The sequence below is a fragment of the Euprymna scolopes genome, chromosome 37, assembly GCF_053919585.1.
Source record: "Euprymna scolopes isolate OS-2025 chromosome 37, ASM5391958v1, whole genome shotgun sequence".
NCBI classification, from domain to species: Eukaryota; Metazoa; Mollusca; class Cephalopoda; order Sepiida; family Sepiolidae; genus Euprymna; species Euprymna scolopes.
The window spans coordinates 60271825-60293438 of NC_136518.1; the positions used below are offsets into that span (position 1 = coordinate 60271825).

The following is a 21614-nucleotide window of genomic DNA, read 5'->3' on the forward strand; positions in this document are numbered from 1 at the left end:
ACATGCTCTACACCCCCATCATGCATCCCTCCATTATTTCGCCCCCCGTTCCCCCCAATAGAAAAGTGATTGATACCAAAGAGCCGAGAAGGGTCAAGGAGGATGGAAAGACAGAGGAAGGAGCACTGGCCAGACCTCCGCTGGACAAGTGCGAAGAGAACTGGGATCTTGGGGAGGCTTAGTGTCACTCAAAGTCCAGTATAAGCCAATAACCACTACCAGTGAGAAATCAATGGTAGGAGGCTGTTGCAATGATGCAAATTTATTTGCAAATGCTATCGAAGGAGGAGGAGAGAGCTGGACGTCTGGAGACTTGTTGTCACTCAGCTTCCAGAGAATGCCACAGGTCTCCAATCAGATCTCTTTGCTGACTTGTGTGAAAGCTCCATGTGAGCCAATAATAATGATAATAATAATGATAATAATAATGATAATAAAAACAATAATGATAATAACGATAATAATAATAGTAGTAATAATAATTATTATTATTATGATAATAATAATAATGATAATAATAATGATAATAGTAATAATACTGATAATAACAACAATAATAATAACGATAATAATAACAGTAATATTAATAATAATATTGATAATAAAAACAACAATAATAATAACAATAATGATAATAATAGTAATAATGATAATAATAACAGCAATAGTGATAATAATAATGATAATAATAGTGATATAATAATAATGATGATAATAGTGTTAATGATAATAATAATAATAATAATAATAGTGTTAATAATAATGATAATAATAATAATAATAATAATGATAATAGTGTTAATAATAATGATAATAATAACAATAATAATAATAATGATGATAATAATAATAATAACGATAACATTAATAATAATAATGATAATAATAGTAATAATAATAATAGTAATAATAATAATGCCGATTGGCTGAAAGACATGAAAGAAGAGTTACAACAAATAGAAGAAGGAACAGTGAATGACATCAGCAAGGAAACCCTAAAGAAAACCATAGGAAAAAAGGGCAAACTGGAGAGCACCAGGGCACGACGGGATACATGTATACTGGTTCAAAAAATTCACAACCTTACACGAAAGTGGGGAGGGTGGTGCACTGGGAATTGTGCAAATGACTGCATTTTGAGCGTACAGACAAATGGTACAAGATATAAACTCGCAACAGCACTCGAAAAGGAGAATCACGAAATCCTATGGGACATGGACATACAGACGGGCAAACCCATCAAAACAAGATGATCAGATGTCGTAATAATTAACAAGAAAGAGAAATCCTGTCAAATCGTAGACTTTGCTGTCCCAGCTGACCACAGGGTGATTATGAAAGAAAAGGAAAAATGAAGCAAATACACAGAACTAGCCAGAAAGTTAAAAGGGATTTGGATGATGAAGAAAATCAAAATAATACCGATAATAGTAGGAGTACTAGGAAAAATTCCGAAAAACTTCCAAAAAAGAATGGGAGAAATTGGAATCAGAGGAATAACTGCAAAAGTACGACTAACGATAATGAAAATGACTGAAATATTAAGGAAAACCCTTGAATGCGGAGAATAATACAAGAAGACAATATAACGAATAAGTGTTACAGGAAATGAAGAACACCGAAGCTGCATATCTACAAGTTCTACACCCCCATCATGCACCCCCCCCCATTGTTTCATCACCGTTCCCCCCCAATAAAAAAGTGATACCAAAGGGCCGAGAAGGGTCAAGAAGGACTGAAAGAGCAAGCGCTAGCCAGACCTCCGCTGGACAAGCGCAAAGAGAACTGGGATCTTGGGGAGGCTGAGTGCCACTCATATTCCAGTATAAACCAATGGCCACTAACAGCGAGAAATCAATGGTAAGAGGCTGTTGCGATGATGCAAATTCATTTGCAAATGCTATCGAAGGAGGTGGAGAGAGCTGGACCGCTGGGAAGACTTGTTGTCACTCAGCTTCCAGAGAACACCACAGGTTTCCAATCAGATCGTTTGTTGACTTGTGTGAAAGCTCCATGTGAGCCAATAATAATAGTAATAGTAATATTAATAATAATATTAATATTAATAATAATATTAATATTAATAATAATAATATGCCATCTGAGTTGCCGGTTAGCAAATTATGTAGAAGGAAAAAGTTATTTTTTATGAATTTATTTATTTTTGCAACTGATATTAGAGTTTCATTACATAAAAATGTGCGTTTGTTAAAAGTTACAAATATTATAAAGTAATGAATGAAAATTTGAATAATTTTTTAATTTAAAAAGGAAATGAAATAAATGCGTAGCAGTCACAAGCCTGTTGTTTCTCTTGTGAATTAGTCCCCCCCCCACTGAGTGATGCGGCCACACACTGACCAATCGGCTGGTAGGGCGCATTGATTAGTCTGTCCCTTAAGAAACTTCTTTAGCCCCTTTTGAGGACGGCGGTCAGAACTTAACCGGCAGCGAATCCAAACACCTCTTTTCCTCTCTCGCCCCTATTCACTCGACATTGCAACATCGACGGTTTTCACACAAGACAACTGCTGCCAACCCGGGTCTCCATGAAAAACGGTTGCTTGACCGACACAGCTCAAGAACTTTGTAACAGTCACCATAACAAACTATTTTCTCTGGTAGATTAATGCCCCCTTGTTGACTGATGCACAGACCAGTCAGCTACTGGGGTGCATTAATCCTATATGTCCCTTAAGGAACTAATTACGCCTGTCAGGAACTAGCCAGCTGATAGCAGAGGAGCTTTGACCACCAAAGAAGACAGACCTCTCTCCTCTCATTTTCTGTCCACTGAATCCCCCATAGGCTGCGACTGGACAACCTGGGGACACTCCAAGTTTGTGCAGCCCGACACGAGAACATCTAAAAACTTTCTATTCTTTTTCTTTCTTTCACTTCGGACACAGTCCGTTTTTCTTTCAAAATAAACTCTTTCGTTGTTTTGTTCTTTAAAAAGGTATTGATTAATTACTCTATGCTTCTGTGTTGCAAATTGATTTTTGTGCACTCATGTATAAAATCTACCTAAAAAGTTTTCCTTTCTTCTTGCTTCAACCCGGACACTGTCCAACTTTCTGCTGCTCAAATAAACGCTTCCGTTGTTTTCTTATTAAGGAAATTTACTCTTCATTCCGTGCGTCTTCCGTGTTCGAAAACGACTAATTATTTTATTAGGGTTATCAAGCAACAACCAATCTCCTAAAAATGCTTCGAGGTCCTAGATATGACCTTAAACTATATCCAATGGTGAGGCCCCAACTTACGGGCTTTGGGGAGTGTGGAGCCACCCCTTAATAGCCATTGTTCCCAGGCTCACTCTGACCTGTTAGGGTCCCAACTATTGGTTAAATAGAAACCGACTTGAAATATATATATATATATATATATATATATATATATATATATATATATATATATATATATATATTAAAAACAATTTCTTCAAAATAACTGGATTCGGCATTAAATAACCTGAGAAGGGTTGTTATGCCGTCAAACAAAAACAACCAAACCAAAAAATGCTTCGACGTACGTGGGTTCCCCCAACCTTAGAAATGAAATCGTCCGTGTAATTCTGTTTTGAAGACGTTAAGTTAAAAACAAAATGACTAAATAATAATGAGAAGTCGTCTAGGTACGAGTATAATGCTGGTTATCAAATTATGTAGACATAATAAGTAATTAATATATATATGACTATATATAAAATTTAAAAAGTCGTTTCTTGTTCGTTTTTGTTTTTTGGGTCAGAGGAAAAAATGTTAGCCTGTGCTATTAAACTGTAAAAAATATAAATATGTTTTGTTATGAAAATCGATAATGAAACAGTAGAAATGAATGAGGTTGTGTTTTTACAAGTGATATCCAAGTAATAAAAATCACAGGAAATACGAAAGCCAATACCTCTCTTAATAACTTCGGTTCTCTTTATCATAGAGATTCACTAGTTGGTGCATGTAGTAGCCAATGAAGGCTAGCATCTTATATGACAAGGATTGTCAAAAGTTCGATCAAAGTCGAAATTTTTAGGGAATTTCAATTTCTGATATTTTTCTGAATGTGATGTATGGATTTTATGCTTTGTGATAACAGTGACCACCATATTACTTAGCCCTCGGGATAAGATCACAGTGTATTATCTGTTCTGGTGTTGAACTTCAACTTTTCTATCCTCGGTCACTAGAGGAGACTTCATACATGTCTGAGGCAGTTTTTATTTTTGCTCCTACCCAGAGTGCCCCTTTTTTGGGGAGATGGATTTTCTCCACATTAAAATCCGACCTTGCATCTAACTCTTCCCTCGTGGGGAGGCAAGTAAACAGGAACAGTAACCACCACGCATGCATTTCAACCTGAGGAGATAAATAGTTTTGATTGTTATTAAATTTCCTATGAAATAACTTAGCGAATATTTCATGCAATATGTAAAAATAAAGCTCAGATAGGCTTTGGCCAATTCTTACATTGCCAAGCAGAGCTTTTAAATGTTATTTCAAAACGGGGAGTTATATATATATATATATATATATATATATATATATATATATATATATATATATATATATATATATATATATATATGTTTTTATGTTTTATGGAACCATTATGTCAGAGTTTTTGAGAATAGCTCGCGTTACTTTAAAACTAACAGACTTTATACCACCAGTTTCTAGTTTAGTAATAAGGATGATAAAACAAGGTGGGGATAAAAATAAAATATTTAAACGGTTAAATAAAGCATTTGTTCGTTATCCTGATGCTTTTGAATCGTTTAAGATAAACCAGACTATATTAATAAAGGAAATCCAAAATTATATTAGCAATGTATAAAATGTATTTATAATTACATATAATAAATTTATATTAAAAAAAAAATGTATAGATGTAAAAATATTTTTAACCTTTATATATCTAATTTTAAATAAGAATGTAAATATACTAAATGCTAATCATAGTGGGGGTGATAAGTAGTTAAATGGATTAATCCTAGCCTTATAAATACAAGACTGATAAATTAAAAAATGTATCCATTTTAAATGTGGAAATTGATGAATCGCACAGGTAAGAAATTCATTTTTATAGTATGAATAAGGTTAGTAATTGCAATTAAGAATAGGAAATTGGATCAAATGTTTGTAACATGTCTTCTTCCTAAGATTAAGGGTGGTAATGTTTGATCAACACTGCTGGGGAGCCATGATGTAATATACTGTTTTGTTTTTAAATCCCCGAAACAGTGTTTCATGGTAAACAACTGATGATCCTTTGAAAAATAAATTATTGGTATTATAGTAAATTCGAGAGCGAGTTGATGCAGTGATTGCAGGTGATTAAATGACTTACTGACTAGATGGTTTTCTAACGAATGATAAAAAATATTTTTTTTGTATAGTTTTAAAGGTTAAAAACTTCAAAGGTTATATATATATATATATATATATATATATATATATATATATATATATATATATATATATATATATATATATTAATCTGAAGATTAAAAAAATTAAAATAACAAACCTTGGCCTTTTAGCTAGGAGATATGTTCTGATATTACACTTGTTTTTCATTGTCCTCAGTCAGGGAAAGAGGAATTCTTCTAGACTAAGAAAATTTAAAGTTTTGTTCCAATCCAAAATGCCCTTTTGAGGATCTACGAGGTACCTTAAATAAGTTTCCAGACTTTTTTTTAATATACAGGTATTTAAAATTGTTGTATACTCATGAAAATTCAGTATTTTATTACGATACATCTTATGAGATGACTGACCAATTTTTATGATTTCGAGTTCAAATGAGCAGATACAGCAGGAATTGGAATACACCCTACTAAATCCTGATTGTCACAGCTGGTGAATTTCAAAAAGGCAATCTGGACGTGAAGACACTTTAGAAGAACGATGCACAATAAAATTCTTTTAAATTTGGAAAAAATGTCACAGAAACAAATGGAATGCTTCAGACTGCTCTTGGATCTTCTTGCATGAATCAAGCATCAGTTTTTGAGTGGCATAAGAGATTCAAGGAAAGCAGGGAGTCTGTGAAGGATGATGAGATGTGTTGGAGGTGTAAGGAAGTCAGAACACCAGAGTTGATTGGCCAAATAAAGAATTTCATGCTTAAGGACTGTCGTGTGTATATAGAGACAATAAGTGCACAGTTTCATGTCAGTGTGAGGACTGTAAACACAATTGTTCGCAAGGAACTGAAGATGCGGAAGATTTGCGCAAAGTTTGTCCCAAGGATGTTCAGAGAAGATCAGAAAGACGTTGACATGACAGGAGGGAGATAGTCGAGCTGATCAATTCAGCTCCTTACCCTCCCTATAGTCCAGACCTTGCTCCCTCTGATTTATTGTTATTCTCTAAGCTCAAAAAAAAAAAAAAAAAAAAAAAAAAAAAAAAAAAAAGGCTGTCGTTATGAGACAATTTAGGAGATGAAAGAGGCTGTGACGAGGTTCATTGACATGCTCATGCAAGATGACTTCCATGGGACCTTCCAGAAGTTGTTGGAACGGTATAACAAGTGCATTGCAGACAGAGGAGATTACTTCGAAGGGACTAGATTTTCATGTGTGTGCTATCAATAAAAGTGTCCATACGAAAAAAAAAGTCTGGAAACTTATTGAAGGGACCTCATATTTTTTTGCAATATTAAAAACTGACCTTGTGTCTTACTCTATGTTTGTAGAGAAGCAAGTAAATAAGGACAAATTTTATAGATGACTAACGGGGGGTACCCGGCGTTGCCCGGGTGTTTTTGGGTGTGGGTGGTCGGGCGGGGTTGGTGGGTGTTAATGAAAACCTAAGAATAAGTGAAGTAAAAAAAACTAACGTAAGGCAAACGCGAAACAGAAAAACGAACGTTACATGAAAAATGGCTTAAATAACCCTGCTTCAATATTAAAATTAAAAAAATCGAAAAAAAAAGACATCTCACACCACGATTCGAACCCAAAACCTTTAGACAATGAGGCCACGCTCTAAGCAACTGAGCTAATTAGATCGTTTTTTTTTTTAATCTTTAAACTAAATCAGGTTCCGCCGTCATTTGAGCATGTGTAGAACCGAACTCGTCATGAGAGGACGATTTTTGCTGACCCCCCCCCTGTAGAAAACTACTGATTTAAGGGTGAAGAAATTAACGTTTTTGGCTAATTTTTCGATGTTTGTCAGGCGAAGGTTGGAAGTTTAAAATGATACCGATCTGGCAAAAATCCGTGACCCGTGCGGAATGTTTTAGTGAGACATACAAACACACATACATACATACGAACAAACACACACACATACATACACAGATTTTCGCTTTTATATATATAGACTAGCGGGGGTACCCGGCGTTGCCCGGGTGTTTGTAGATGTGTGTGGTGTTAAATAAAAAAGAACCTGGGGGGGTAGGATCGAACCGAAAGTCCTGAGGCGAAGTTTGAAAATAAAATCTGCCAGCCAGAATGAGTTAGTGAAGGATGTTTGAATTTATTTAAGTAAGAACCAAATTGACAGGTGCGCGCCCGGAAGACGTCGAGTGTTATGACAACAGCGACGACGACGTAGGTTTGTTTGTTATAAGCGAAGTAAAAGAAGAAAACAACGTTTTAATTAAGCGGGGGGGGTAATCAAAATATCGAAAAAAAAACACAAAAAAACTAACGTAAGGCAAACGAACGATAAAAACAGAAAAACGAACACGTGAAAAATGGCTTAAATAAGCCTGTTTCGATATTAAAATTTAAAAAAATCGGTGGGTACCCGAGTGTTTTTGGGTGTGTGGTCGGGGGTGGATAAGCAAAGTAAAAAAAAAACCCAGAAAAACGAACGTTACGTGGAAAATGGCTTAAATAACACTGGTTCAATATTAAAATTTAAAAAATAGAAAAAAAAAAAGAAGACAGCTCACACCGCGATTCGAACCCAAAACGTTTAGATAACGAACCAACGCACTAATCAACTGAGCTAACGCGACGTACATGAAATTTAGGTAGTTTTTCAACTGTTTAAAGTAAATCAGGTCATGACGTAATCTGGAGCATGCGTAGAACCGCTCGTCGTCACGAGAAGACCGTTTTTGTTGACCCCCCCCCCGTCGAAAATTGTCGATTTCGGGGTGAAAAAATGAACGTTTTTGGACAGTTTTTCGATATTTTTCGAGCGAAAGATGGGGCTTCGATATGATACCGAGTTTGTGAATTTTCCTCGTGTCTGTCGAAAGTTTTTAGCAGACACACAAACATACACACATACATACATACATACATTTTCGCTTTTATATATATAGATGGGAAGGGGGGGAGATGTGCCGTATAGATCGGCCTCTTTCTCTTTCCCTGACGTTAATAATAAAGAATCACCATGTATACATGTCTGTTTTCGAAGAGGTGAACAAATATTGTTAGGACTGGAGCTTAGCTATTCAGAGTTTGTTTAAACAATGAATGTAACACAGATTTCTGATATGGATGACTGGTTTGTAGTGAACTGCTTCCGGCTCCTCCAACCATGGAAACCTTTCATAGACAGAAAAGATCAAAGAAAGAATTGCCAGTATCTTGTGAGATACAATGGTATCGTCTGAAGGGATTTACTTTTCTTTGATAGTTTTTAGAACAGCACCACCTTTTCACCCGATGTGGTTATTCAACTTTGAAGACCAATTTCTATGCAGGTAGACATTCATTATTTTAGAATTCCCTCCGACAATAGACACAATATGAAGTGCGAATAATGATCATAATGCCACTATTAAGTACTATTTTTCTTCTTGTTATTCCTTAAACTAAATTAGCATTACTGAAATATATTATGTCCTGATTATAAAAAGCATTCATCTCAGTGTGTGTGTGTGTGTGTGTGTGTGTGTGTGTGTGTGTGTGTGTGTGTGTGTGCATATATATAACAATACAAAAATGCGAGCATGAAGAGTAATATGGTTAGGCTTAAACATGGAAAAGTAAAGAGCTAGTTGTTAAAACTAGAAAAGAAAAGGACAAGATATTCTAGTAAAGAATATAATAAATTTAAAACTTAAAATATTCCAGCATTAAGAATTGATTATATAATGTTATAAATTGAATCTTTACAAAAAGTCTGCATGCTGCAATGTTATAAATTTATTATATTTTTTACTAGAATATCTTGTCTTTTTCTTTTCCAGTTTTTACAACTAGTCCTTTACTTTTCCATGTTTAAGCTTAACCATATTACTTTTCATGCTCGCATTTATCTATTGTAATCCATGATTTTTCCAGGCTTCCTATAAATTCACTTGTTCTTTGTTTAATTTCAGTTTTATTTTTTTGCCTCCACAAACGCATATGTAATAACAATGTACGGAACTCGTCTGCTTTCAATAAAATCCCCCAATTATTTCCATTTCATACTTTCATTCTCTCTGTTTCACTTGTTACTTCTCTTTTAGCGACAGCAGTGAATTAGTAGCAACAATAGTCGCTGAAGCGACATGGTTGCTATGGAAACCAGTCATAAGCGTCGCTCACCTCTTTACATTTACTTTACGATTTTGAACATAAGAAAATTCATTATAACTTTCGTTTTACTGAACGAAAATTGAAAAAAATGTTCACAATAAAGCTGAAAAGGTGATCTGTAAAGTAATAATTGTTTGGAATTTGTTCGCAAAATGCGTGAGCGGTGAAGCTTTAAAGCAGTTTTAAATGACTAAAACTTCCACTTAACCATTTATTCAAACACTACCGTGGTTGAATGATATATAAATAGAGAGAGGAATCAGTAAAAAAGAAAAAATGAAGGGATAAAAAACTATATAGTAATGTATATATAGATTTATTCATTTGTTTAATGGGGTATTTCACTTGCTTGCTTTATATATTGCAAACTACACGCCCCCTTTATCACAGACTAGCGAGGAGTACCTGGTGTTGCCCGGGTGTTTGGAGGTGTGTGTGAAAACTCCGGGGAGGGGGGTAAAGTAAAAAAAAAATGTTTTGGTAGGTAAGTATGAGGATCGAACCCGAACCGTTGAGGCAAACTTGTAAATTAAAGTGTGAAAAAAAGTGTGACGGTTTCAACCATTGGGCCACCGCGAGATGCTAACGGAAACACGTTTGAATTTATTTAATTACTTGGATTTGGCAGGTGCACGTTTTAATGACTTAATGAGGTCAAGTTTGACTGTGGGATAGTATTTCATTTACTGCTGGAACACTTGTTTTATTTTTATTTTCCCAAGATGTTATAGGAAAAAGACTAACCCACATGCGGCGAGCGACAAATGTTGAATATTTATCTTCCTGAAGTCGAGCAAATTTAATAGACAGGCGAGATCCGTTGTTAACTCTGAGATATTACGATTTATATGTGATATAAAAAGTTTTAAGAAGTTGTGAACCGATCAACCGCTTCTCTGAAAAAAGCCTTATGTAGACATACAGAAAAAGCGAACACACATACAGACATACATACATTTTCGCTTTTATATTTATAGATATCAATATAGTTTCCTCAAACAACCTCAATAATTTATTTTGCTCCTAAAGAAACTATTTGAATTCATTATTGAGATGAGTATTATTTATTAATTTATTTATTTATTGTGGGCTTTTATCCTCATATTTCTTAGTTGTTGTTTTAGTAAAACTAAGAAATATGAGGATAAAAGTCCACGATTAATGAATGCAAGAAGTGAACTGTCAAGAAAAAATAAATAAAAACAGAGTACTCGCATGCACATGTCTCATTTTCTATATTAATTAAAATATAATATTTCTGCTTGTTTTACGGCTAGGCCAAGCCGGGCATCCTACTTGTGTGTGTGTATATTATAAATATATATATATATATATATATATATATATATATATATATATATATATATATATATATATATATAAACTACTTCATTTACTCACATAAAATTAATATACGAAAGTATAGATTTATGCATAAACTTTAAGTATTTACTTCAAAAGTGCTCAATACGTAGGTAGAGCTAGTTAGTAATTTATAAAATATATATGGCGATTAAGCTACACTGAATATTCGGCGTTTCATCTGCTCTAGGATTCGTCAGGCTTATGCGCGAATTCTGTGGTTGTTTATCGTTTTTATATGGTCCTCTTCTGTTGAGGATTTTAGTTAGCCAATCAGCTTTCTAGTATCCGCCGCGCCCCTTCCTATCAGCCAATGGGCATGCATTTTATCGAACAAAGGATCGGTTTTAGAACTAGGTTAGTGGTTTAAGGCAGACATTTTCCTCCTTTTTATATATATATATATATATATATATATATATATAACTATACATATGTGTGCATACATATATTCACATATATATATACATACATATATGTGTGATCGTTTATTTATATTCATGTTTATTTAATTTATTTATTTGTTTATTTTCTATTGTTTTTGTTAGTTTTAAAGCTATTTTGTATCGCTATCCTAGAGTAAGTTTTATCTTGTGAACACAGTTATTTGCTTTTTCTCTTCTACAGTTTAATAGATTTTGGGGTTCTTTAAAGTACAGGATAGCAAATTTTTCATGAAGGCATAATTTACATGGGTCGTCTAAATGCCTACACGTGGTAGCTTGTCTTATTATTTTCCATTCGACTACCGGCGAATGTCCGCTTTTTTTGAGTTCCCAGTATTTATTCGCTAGTCTTGTTTTTATACGGTGTTTTTTATTGTTGCATGTACTTTTGTGGTCATAGTATTGGGTTTTGAAATCTAAGGAAGACATGCCTACGTAATATTTCTTGTTATTCGGGCTTTCTTTCGCAAATATTGTTGCTTGATAAACTACGCATTTTGTTAGACATTTATTTTGAACTGGGCAAAGTGTGCTGTGTCTACAGTTGCATTTATCTTGTTCATTATTAGTATTTTTATTTATGGTATGGTTGTTCTTGTCCGGGGTTGGTTTGTTGTTATTATTATCATTATTATTATTATTATTAGTAGTAGTATTTCTGCTAGTGTTAGTTTTATTTTTGTCATGGTGTCATGGTTACTATAATGCGAAGCTCGCAATTTGTTTACAAACAAAACGTTTGAGCCCTCTATGAGTAGCGGACGGATGTTTATTTAAATACGCATTCCGACAGTTTAATTTCGGCCACCGATTCCGTAGTCAGGGGGTAGGACTGCCGACTGTCATCACGACGGTTCTAGGTTCGATCCTCGGCTTGGGAGAGGTGTTAGTCTAGCGGCACTGATGAGTTGTGAAACAACGAAACAGGTCTGTATGTCGATGACTAAAATATATTTTATAAAGCTCCCCTCTTTGGTAGAGCACTCTCGTAAATTATCTTACTCGCTACTTAATTTAGCTGAAATAATGCGAAGCTCGCAATTTGTTTACAAACAAAACGTTTGAGCCCTCTACGAGTAGCGGACGGATGTTTATTTAAATACGCATTCCGACAGTTTAATTTCGGCCACCGATTCCGTAGTCAGGGGGTAGGACTGCCGACTGTCATTACGACGGTTCTAGGTTCGATCCTCAGCTTGGGAGAGGTGTTAGTCTAGCGGCACTGATGAGTTGTGAAACAACGAAACAGGTCTGTATGTCGATGACTAAAATATATTTTATATATATATATATATATGTGGAATTGAACTTTCTCTTTTCCTTTTACATTAAGCTATATATATATAAGCAGGGCTACCTGGCGTTGCAAGGGGTAAAAGTATAATATATTTCCATTTAAAACTTCCATCTATTCATCCCTCTGTATTTTTCTTTTTCCTCTTCCTCCCCCATTTCCCCTACTCTTTCTCTCCTTAACTCCCTTAAGAAATGTCGGCATTTTCATTTTAAAATTGTATATAACAGCATAAAAGTTGTAGAAAAAAAACGATCCCCACTACCAACGAAACCTACCCCAGTTAACCTCCAAACGATGACTTTTTTAATTTTTGTATATTATTCATCCGGCGCAACGCCGATCAAAAATATATCAACGTTGTGGATGTTTGTTTTGTAGTTGTTGGCTTTTAGCTGGATATACGTACACACAGACAGACAAATAAAGAACTGCTCTTTATATAACAGAAAAAAAAATAGAAAAATTATACATTATATGATTTATGATTAACTGAATAATAGACGTACGTTGAACAGGTTATCCACCATTTTGTATTTTGTTTTTTTAAATATTAACAGTTGATTCCGAAATTCAGTTTTTATAATCAGCGATAAAATTTTTGTTTTTATTGTATAAAAAAAGAAAATATTGTTTCTGAATATTTATGAGTAGTTTCGTTTCATGTGTTTGTAATAAATTAGCAATTTAATTGTTTATCAGGACTTGTAACGAAATGATAGGGAGTTTCAATTTCGTTATTTTCGGCTGAAGAGAGCATTTTATTAAACATTTCTGAATTTTTTTACATCGACTTTTTATTTTTTTATTTTCACCTCTACAAAACAATTTAACTTTCTATATTTATGAACACAAAATCACAAATCAACAAATAATTTCCCATGGCTTTTCACCAAAGTCTAAGGTTCAAGCTCATCAGCTTAACATTCACTGCTAATATGAACTGGAATCTATACTCCCCCCCACCAAAAAAAATGTGTGTGTGTGTATTGATATTCACATTAAAATCTCTTTTTGTCTATTTATTTTAAAAGAAAATACAACTTTGTTATATATGGGTCGTGGAATTGCAGTCCTCTGCAAAAGATCTAGTTAATTTACATATTTTTTAAAACATTCATTTTAATTAATTTCCTTTTAGTTTTTTCAGTTTTCTTATAGGATGATCATCTTTAGTTAACTATTATGTGAAATTATATTTATGCAGATATTCTACATGATTTATACTTGCGTAATATTTGCGCAAAAAGCTTATAGTAAACAGAAAACTTTATATATATATATATATATATATATATAATATATATATATACATATTTATATATTAATGTATGCGTATATATTTTGTTTAAATAATTTTGCCTACCAAACTCCTCTGTCAGTTTTTGGTTTACAGACATGAAACTTCATATATAGGGTATTCAAACCCACGCGGAACTTTATATTTGAGTTTTAGCCGAGGAAAATCAGTGCAAAATTATGAAAATTAAAAAAACGAAATTTTCCAGGTGGAGGTTGGTTTGGTTGTTTTTTTTTTTACGGCATATCAACTTTTTACAGGTTATTTAATGCGGAATCCGGTGATTTTGAAGAACAATTTTTTAATAGATTATATTTGTTTTTTTTAAATCAGCTTCTATTCAACCCATAGTTGGGACCCTAACAGGTACTACCACTTCGAGTTAGAGTGGACCTGGGAGCAATGGCAATTAAAGGGTTGCTCCACACTCCCCAAAGCCCGTAAGCTGGGGCCTCACCATCGGATATAGTTTAAGGTCATATCCAGGGCCAGATGAACAACAGCATTACGAATATGCATGTGTAATATAATAGCTATTGATTCATGATTTAATTTTTAAGTCTTAGAGCAAATATGTCTTCGTAGCTCAGGGATTAACGTCAAACAAAAAAGTAAATCGTAAGCTAAACGTTTTGGTTTCGATTCTCAGTGGTCGTACACGAGCCAATTTTTCTCTTTTAAATTTTTAAAGCATTATTAATATTTATATTGAGTCCGATATAATCTTTATATATAAAAGTGAAAATGAGTGTACACAAAGGCAGCAACCCTAGAAAATGACCTTCAGAATGGGTCGTAAATTAAATCCAGCATAAAATGTAAAATGTAGAAACATAGAATGTAGAATGGCGCCGTACATGGAATATAGAAACATAGAATATAGAATGGGGCCGTAATAGAATGTAGAATGGGGCCGTACATAGAATGTAAAAACATGGAATATAGAATGAGGCCATAATAGAATGTAGAATAGGGGTTTAATAGAATATAGAAACATAGAATGGAGAATGAGGCCGTAATATAATGTAGAATGGGGCCGTGCATAGAATGTAGAAACATATAATGCAGAATGAGGCTCGTAATAGAATGAAGAATGGGGCCGTACATAGAATGTAGAATGGGGCCGTACATAGAATGTAGAATGGGGCCGTACATTGAATGTAGAATAGGGTCGTACATAGAATCTTGAATTGGACCGTACATAGAATGTAGAATGGGGCCGTACATAGAATGTAGAAACATAGAATGTAGAATAGGGCCGTAATAGAATGTAGAATGGGGGGCGTAAATAGAATGTAGAAACATAGAATGTAGAATGGGCTGTGATAGAATGTAGAATGGGGCCGTAATAGAATGTAGAAACATAGAATGTAGAATAGGGCCGTAATAGAATTTAGAAACATAGAATGTAGAATGGAACCGTACATAGAATGTAGAAATGTAGAATGGGGTCGTACATAGAATGTAGAAACATAGAATGTAGAATGGGGTCGTACATAGAATATAGAAACATAGAATGTAGAATTGGGCCGTATTAAAATTTAGAATGGGCCCGAACATAAAATGTAAAAACATAGAATGAAGAATTTGGCCGTACATACAATATAGAAACATAGAATGTAGAATGGGGCCGTCATAGAATGTAGAATGGGGCCGTACATAGAATGTAGAAACATAGAATGTAGAATGGGGCCGTAATAGAATGTAGAATAAGGCCGTAATAGAATGTAGAATGGGGCCGTAATAGAATGTAGAAACATAGAATGTAGAATGGGGCCGTAATAGAATGTAGAATAGGGCCGTAATAGAATGTAGAAACATAGAATGTAGAATGGGGCCGTAACAAAATGTAGAATAGGGCCGTAATAGAATGTAGAAACATAGAATGTACAATGGGGCCGTAATAGAATGTAGAATAGGGCCGTAATAGAATGTAGAAACATAGAATGTAGAATGGGGCCGTAATAGAATGTAGAATGGGGCCGTAATAGAATGTAGAATAAGGCCGTAATAGAATGTAGAATGGGGCCGTAATAGAATGTAGAAACATAGAATGTAGAATGGGGCCGTAATAGAATGTAGAATGAGGCCGTAATAGAATGTAGAAACATAGAATGTAGAATGGGGCCGTAACAGAATGTAGAATAGGGCCGTAATAGAATGTAGAAACATAGAATGTAGAATGGGGCCGTAATAGAATGTAGAAACATAGAATGTAGAATAGGGCCGTAATAGAATGTAGAAACATAGAATGTAGAATGGGGCCGTAACAGAATGTAGAATGAGGCCGTAATAGAATGTAGAAACATAGAATGTAGAATGGGGCCGAACATAGAATGTAAAAACATAGAATGTAGAATTGGGCCGTAATAGAATGTAGAAACATAGAATGTAGAATGGGGCCGAAATAGAATGTAGAAACATAGAATGTAGAATGGGGCCGTAATAGAATGTAGAAACATAGAATGTAGAATGGAACCGTACATAGAATGTAGAAATGTAGAATGGGGTCGTACATAGAATATAGAAACATAGAATGTAGAATGGGGCCGTCATAGAATGTAGAAACATAGAATGTAGAATTAGGCCGTATTAGAATGTAGAATGGGGCCGAACATAGAATATAGAAACATAGAATGTAGAATGGGGCCGTAATAAAATGTAGAAACAGAATGGAGAACGTAGAATGTAGAATGGGGCCGTACATAGAATGTAGAAATGTAGTATTGGGCCGTACATAGAATGTAGAAACATAGAATGTAGAATGGGGTCGTACATAGAATATAGAAACATAGAATGTAGAATGCGGCCGTAATAGAATGTAGAATGGGGCCGTACATAGAATGTAGAAACATAGAATGTAGAATGGGGCAGTATTAGAATCTAGAAACATAGAATGCAGAATGGGGCCGTAATAGAATTTAGAATGGGGCCGTACATAGAATATAGAAACATAGAATGTAGAATGGGGCCGTAATAAAATGTAGAAACATAGAATGGAGAAGCGTAGAATGTAGAATGGGGCCGTACATAGAATGTAGAATGGGGCCGTACATAGAATGTGGAAACATAGAATTTAGAAACATAAAATGTAGAATGGGACCGTAATAGAATGTAGAATGGAACCGTACATAGAATGTAGAATGGGACCGTACATAGAATGTATAGTGAGACCATAGTAGAATGGGGCCGTACAAAGATTGTAGACACAGAAAATGTAGAATGAGGCCGTACTAGAATGTAGAATGGGATCGTACATAGAATGTAGTCACATAGAATGTAGAATGAGGACATTATAGTATGTAGTATAGGGCCATACATAGAATGTTTACATATATAATGTAGAATGAACCCGTTATAGAATGTAGAATGGGACTGTACACAGAATGCAAAATGGGGCCGTACATAGAATGTAGTATGGGGACATATATAGAATGTAAAATGGGGCCGTACATGGAATGTAGAAATATAGAATGTACAATGAGGCCGTACATAGAATGTAGAATCGGGCCCTACATAGAATGTAGAAACATAAAATGTAGAATGGGACCGAAATTAAACGTAGAATGATGCCGTATATTGAATGTAGAAACATAGAATGTAGAATGAGGCCGTGATAGAATTTAGAATAATGGCGTAATAGAATGTAGAATGTGGCCGTACATAGAATGTAGAATGAGGCTGTAATAGAATGGAGAATGGGGCCGTACATAAATTGTAGACACATAGAATGTAGATTGAGTTCGTTATAGAATGTAGAATGGGGCCATAATAGAATGTAGAGCGGGGCCGTATGTAGAATGTAGACACATAGAATGTAGAATGAGGTGGTAATAGAATGTAGAATTGGGCCGTACATAGAATGTAGAATGAGGCCATATATAAAATGTAGACACATAGAATGTAGAATTGGGCCGCACTTAGAATATAGAATGGGGCCGTATGTAGAAGGAGGCCATAACAGAATGTAAAATGGGGCCGTATATTGATTGTAGTCACATAGAATGTAGAATGAGGCCGTTATAGAATGATGAATCGGGACATAATAGAATATAGAATGGGGCTGTACATAGAGTTTTGATATATAGAATGTAGAATGAAGCCGTAATAGAATGTAGAAACATAGAATGTAGAATGGGGCCATATATAGAATGTAGAATGAGGCCCTAATAGAATGTAGGATGGGGTCGTAATAGAATGTAGAATGGTGCCGTACATAGAATGTAGAAACATAGAATGTACAATGGGGCCGTTAAAGAATATAGAATTCGGCCATATATAGAATGTAGAAACTTAGAATGTAGAATGGAGCCGTACATAGAATGTAGACACATAGAATGTAGAGTGGGGCCGTAATAGAATGTAGAATGGAGCAGTAATACAATGTAGTATGGGGCCGTAATAGAATATAGAATGGGGACATACAGAGAATGTAGACACATGGAATGTAGACTGAGTCCGTAATAGAATGTAGAATGGGGCCGTAATAAAATGTAGAATGGGGCCGTACATAGAGAGTAGACACATGGAATGGAGAATGAGGCCGTAATAGAATGTAGAAACATAAAATGTAGAAAGGGGCAATATATAGAATGTAGAAATATATAGACTGCAGAAAGATAAAATGTAGAATGTGACCGTAATAGAATGCAAAATGGGTCCGTACGTAGAATGCAGAAACATAGAATATAGAATGGGGCCGTACATAGAATGTAGAATGAGGCAGTAATAAAATGTAGAATTAGGCCGTAATAGAATGTAGAATGGGGCCATACAGAGAATGTAGACACATGGAATGTAGAATGGGGCCGTATTAGAATGTAGAATGAGTCCGTAATAGAATGTAGAATGGGGCCGTAATAAAATGTAGAATGGGGCGGTAATAGAATATAGAATGGGACCGTACATAAAATGTAGACCCATTGTATGTAGAATTATGTCGCAATATAATGTAGAATGCGGCCGTAATAGAATGGGGCCGTACATAGAATATAGACCCATGGAATGTAGAGTTATGTTGTAATAGAATGTAGAATTATGTCGTAATAGAATGTAGAATGAAGCCATAATATAATGTAGAATGGGGCCGTACATAGAATGTAGAAACATAGAATGTATAATCGGGCCGTAATTGAATCTAGAAACATAGAATGTAGAATGAGGTTGTAATAGAATGTAGAAACATAGAAATGTTGAATGGGGTCCTAAATCAAATCACACATTTAATGCTATTAAGACTATACTTCTTTCATTTAACAACTACAAAAAAAAGAATTTGCATAATACAACAATAATACATTACCACATGCTTCAAAGAGATGCAAAGAAAAAGAAGACCAGCGCATGTTAATTTGTGTTTGAATCTACTTTAAATTTTTAATTATTTTTCTTTCGTGATGTAACACTCGATCGAATTGTCTTTTCAGTGTTCACACCTATAAGTGATTTGGCCTCTCAACCTTACCAGACAGTCTGTCCTTGAACAATTACACGGACAACCAAATAGGAAGTAATCATAATTTAACCTAGCTAACGTACCTGACGCTCAACATATAACAATTAAGGCTCTTTAAGTCTTTGACAGAGTATGGATACCCACGTAAAGGTGCCTGCATGTGAAATTTTTGTGGCAGGAGGTGCGCAATCTCCAACCACATCTCTCCTGAGTTGAAATTGTCAAATATCAGTGGCAATTTAAGTGTATGTACAGGTCGATTGGAAACAAATGGCGAGATAAGCAGAGAGCACATACAGCGCCTAGAATTCTAAAATGGCCGCCCATCTGGAAGTAACCAGGCTCAACGTTGCTTAACTTCGGTGATCTGACAAGAACCGGTGTGACAACATGATTATGCCGCATACATATTACAATATATTATATAAGTTGTAAGCAAAATAAATTCTTTTTCAGTCATAAAACAAAATTCGTTGTTGAATTGTTCAAGACAAAATATTATTTATAAAAAAAAGTTTCTAAATAATAATTCCCTTCTTTTAAATCACATAAACATTGGATATTTGAAAAATAAAGGAATAACAAATCATAGGCAAAAATAAATAAATAAATAAATAAGAATGAAGTTTTGAAGATTTGATTTCTGATGTTGAAATGTCCTAAGGGTCTCCAAGACTGTCTTACACAAAATATGTGTCATATTGTCTATAATTGATGCTTGATTGCTGGTGAGATGACCGTCATTTAGAGAGAGTTCAATTTTACCGGAAGTCGGCCATTCACTGCTGCTGCTTGCCTTTAACAAAGTACAGGTAATTGGCAAACGTCAGACAAGAAAGAAAAAGAAAACATTTTCAATGAAACATCATCTTTGCCGCGGGATTTCTTTTCTACCAGCATCAAAATCAACAAAGTCTATGGCATTTCTGAAATGGCCTTTTCCCAGTTGACTGCAGTATATTGTTGGTCTTGTGCAGTTCTAGGAGGCCCAGCTTCCCAGGCTTTGTCTTCTCTCTCTGAGAAAGGGTTAGTTTATTGTTAATCATGTGAGGCGCCTTTATTAGGGAATACCGACGAGGCTGCTCAGGCATTTTTTGCGGGCCAGAGTGTTCCTCCTCAAGGGCAATTGCTCTTCAATCCCTTTCAAACCCTTGTGTCACATATTCTCGCCGTGAAAGAGCAATAAATCCACCATTCTTAGACGTACTTAGCTCTGACTTCTTCCTCTAAGCAGAAGAAAGGCACGTCTAGCAATGGGGAAATGTGTGCTAAAGGGTAAATTTCAGCTGCAATCTGGAGGCCAGAAAAAGTATGTAGAGTCTATTTTAGCAATTAAAGATAAAACAAAAAACTTTTATTCAGCCCAAACAAGGTATATTGCCACTGAGACAGAAAGGGCTACTATGATAGAGGTCAGATTTATAGGAGGTAATCTATGTAAGAAGTTGGGCAACACAATGTTTTTTTCATATTACTTTAAATTTCTGCATTTTGGTATGAACAGGGAAGGAATACTTGAGGCAAACGTGTTTGAGAAAAGAAACTATTAAAGCAGAAAGTGTTCTGGTATCTGTGAATATCTGTGAGATTTTGCTAACATGTGGATGGGTTGAACGTATTTTCGTTGAGGGAGTACAAGTTCAGTATGTTCATCAAAGCACATTACATGAAAGTACTTGTAAAACAAACAGATGAATATAACACTGCAGTGATATGACAGAGACTGGAACTTGGCAGACTGTGATGGACCTATTAGTGTTACATGATAAGGGCTGTCCCCTGTTCATGTAAGTATAAAAATAGAGAGATTAGTTAAAATGAAAATAAGAGAAAGCAGAAACCGAACCCTGGACATACGTTTTAAAGAACAATAGATTTAAATGGAATGTCCAGTAAATTGATAATTCGGATGAAATAAATAATAAATAAACCATTCAATTGTTAAAAGAATGTGGATAATAAAATATGGGTTAAATAAATTAGATATGTAGGTTGAATTCCTTTGTGGAAACAACACAAGAAAAAATAGGTTATTGGGAAATCAATGTCGGAAACGTGCAAAGTCGCGCATGTTGAAACACGTGAATTTTGCTCACGTGGCCGGGATGCATGGATTTCTCAATATAAGAAGTGAGAGTTAGGGTCGGGGAGACAGTCAGGGGAGACAGTCAGTGAGAAAACACAGAGACAGGCGGACGTCTGAAGCGAGACGTCACTTCAGAAACTAAAATGTGAAACTTTGAATTCTTAATGAGGAAATCACG

At 34.8% G+C, this 21614-nt stretch overlaps 1 protein-coding gene across 3 annotated transcripts in view; it reads left to right on the plus strand.

Moving 5' to 3' along the window:
* The window catches only part of LOC145261207 (cilia- and flagella-associated protein 74-like), a 2330915-nt gene that overhangs the window by 477021 nt on the left and 1832280 nt on the right, over positions 1-21614 (plus strand). The gene's annotated exons all lie outside the window — the stretch shown is intronic.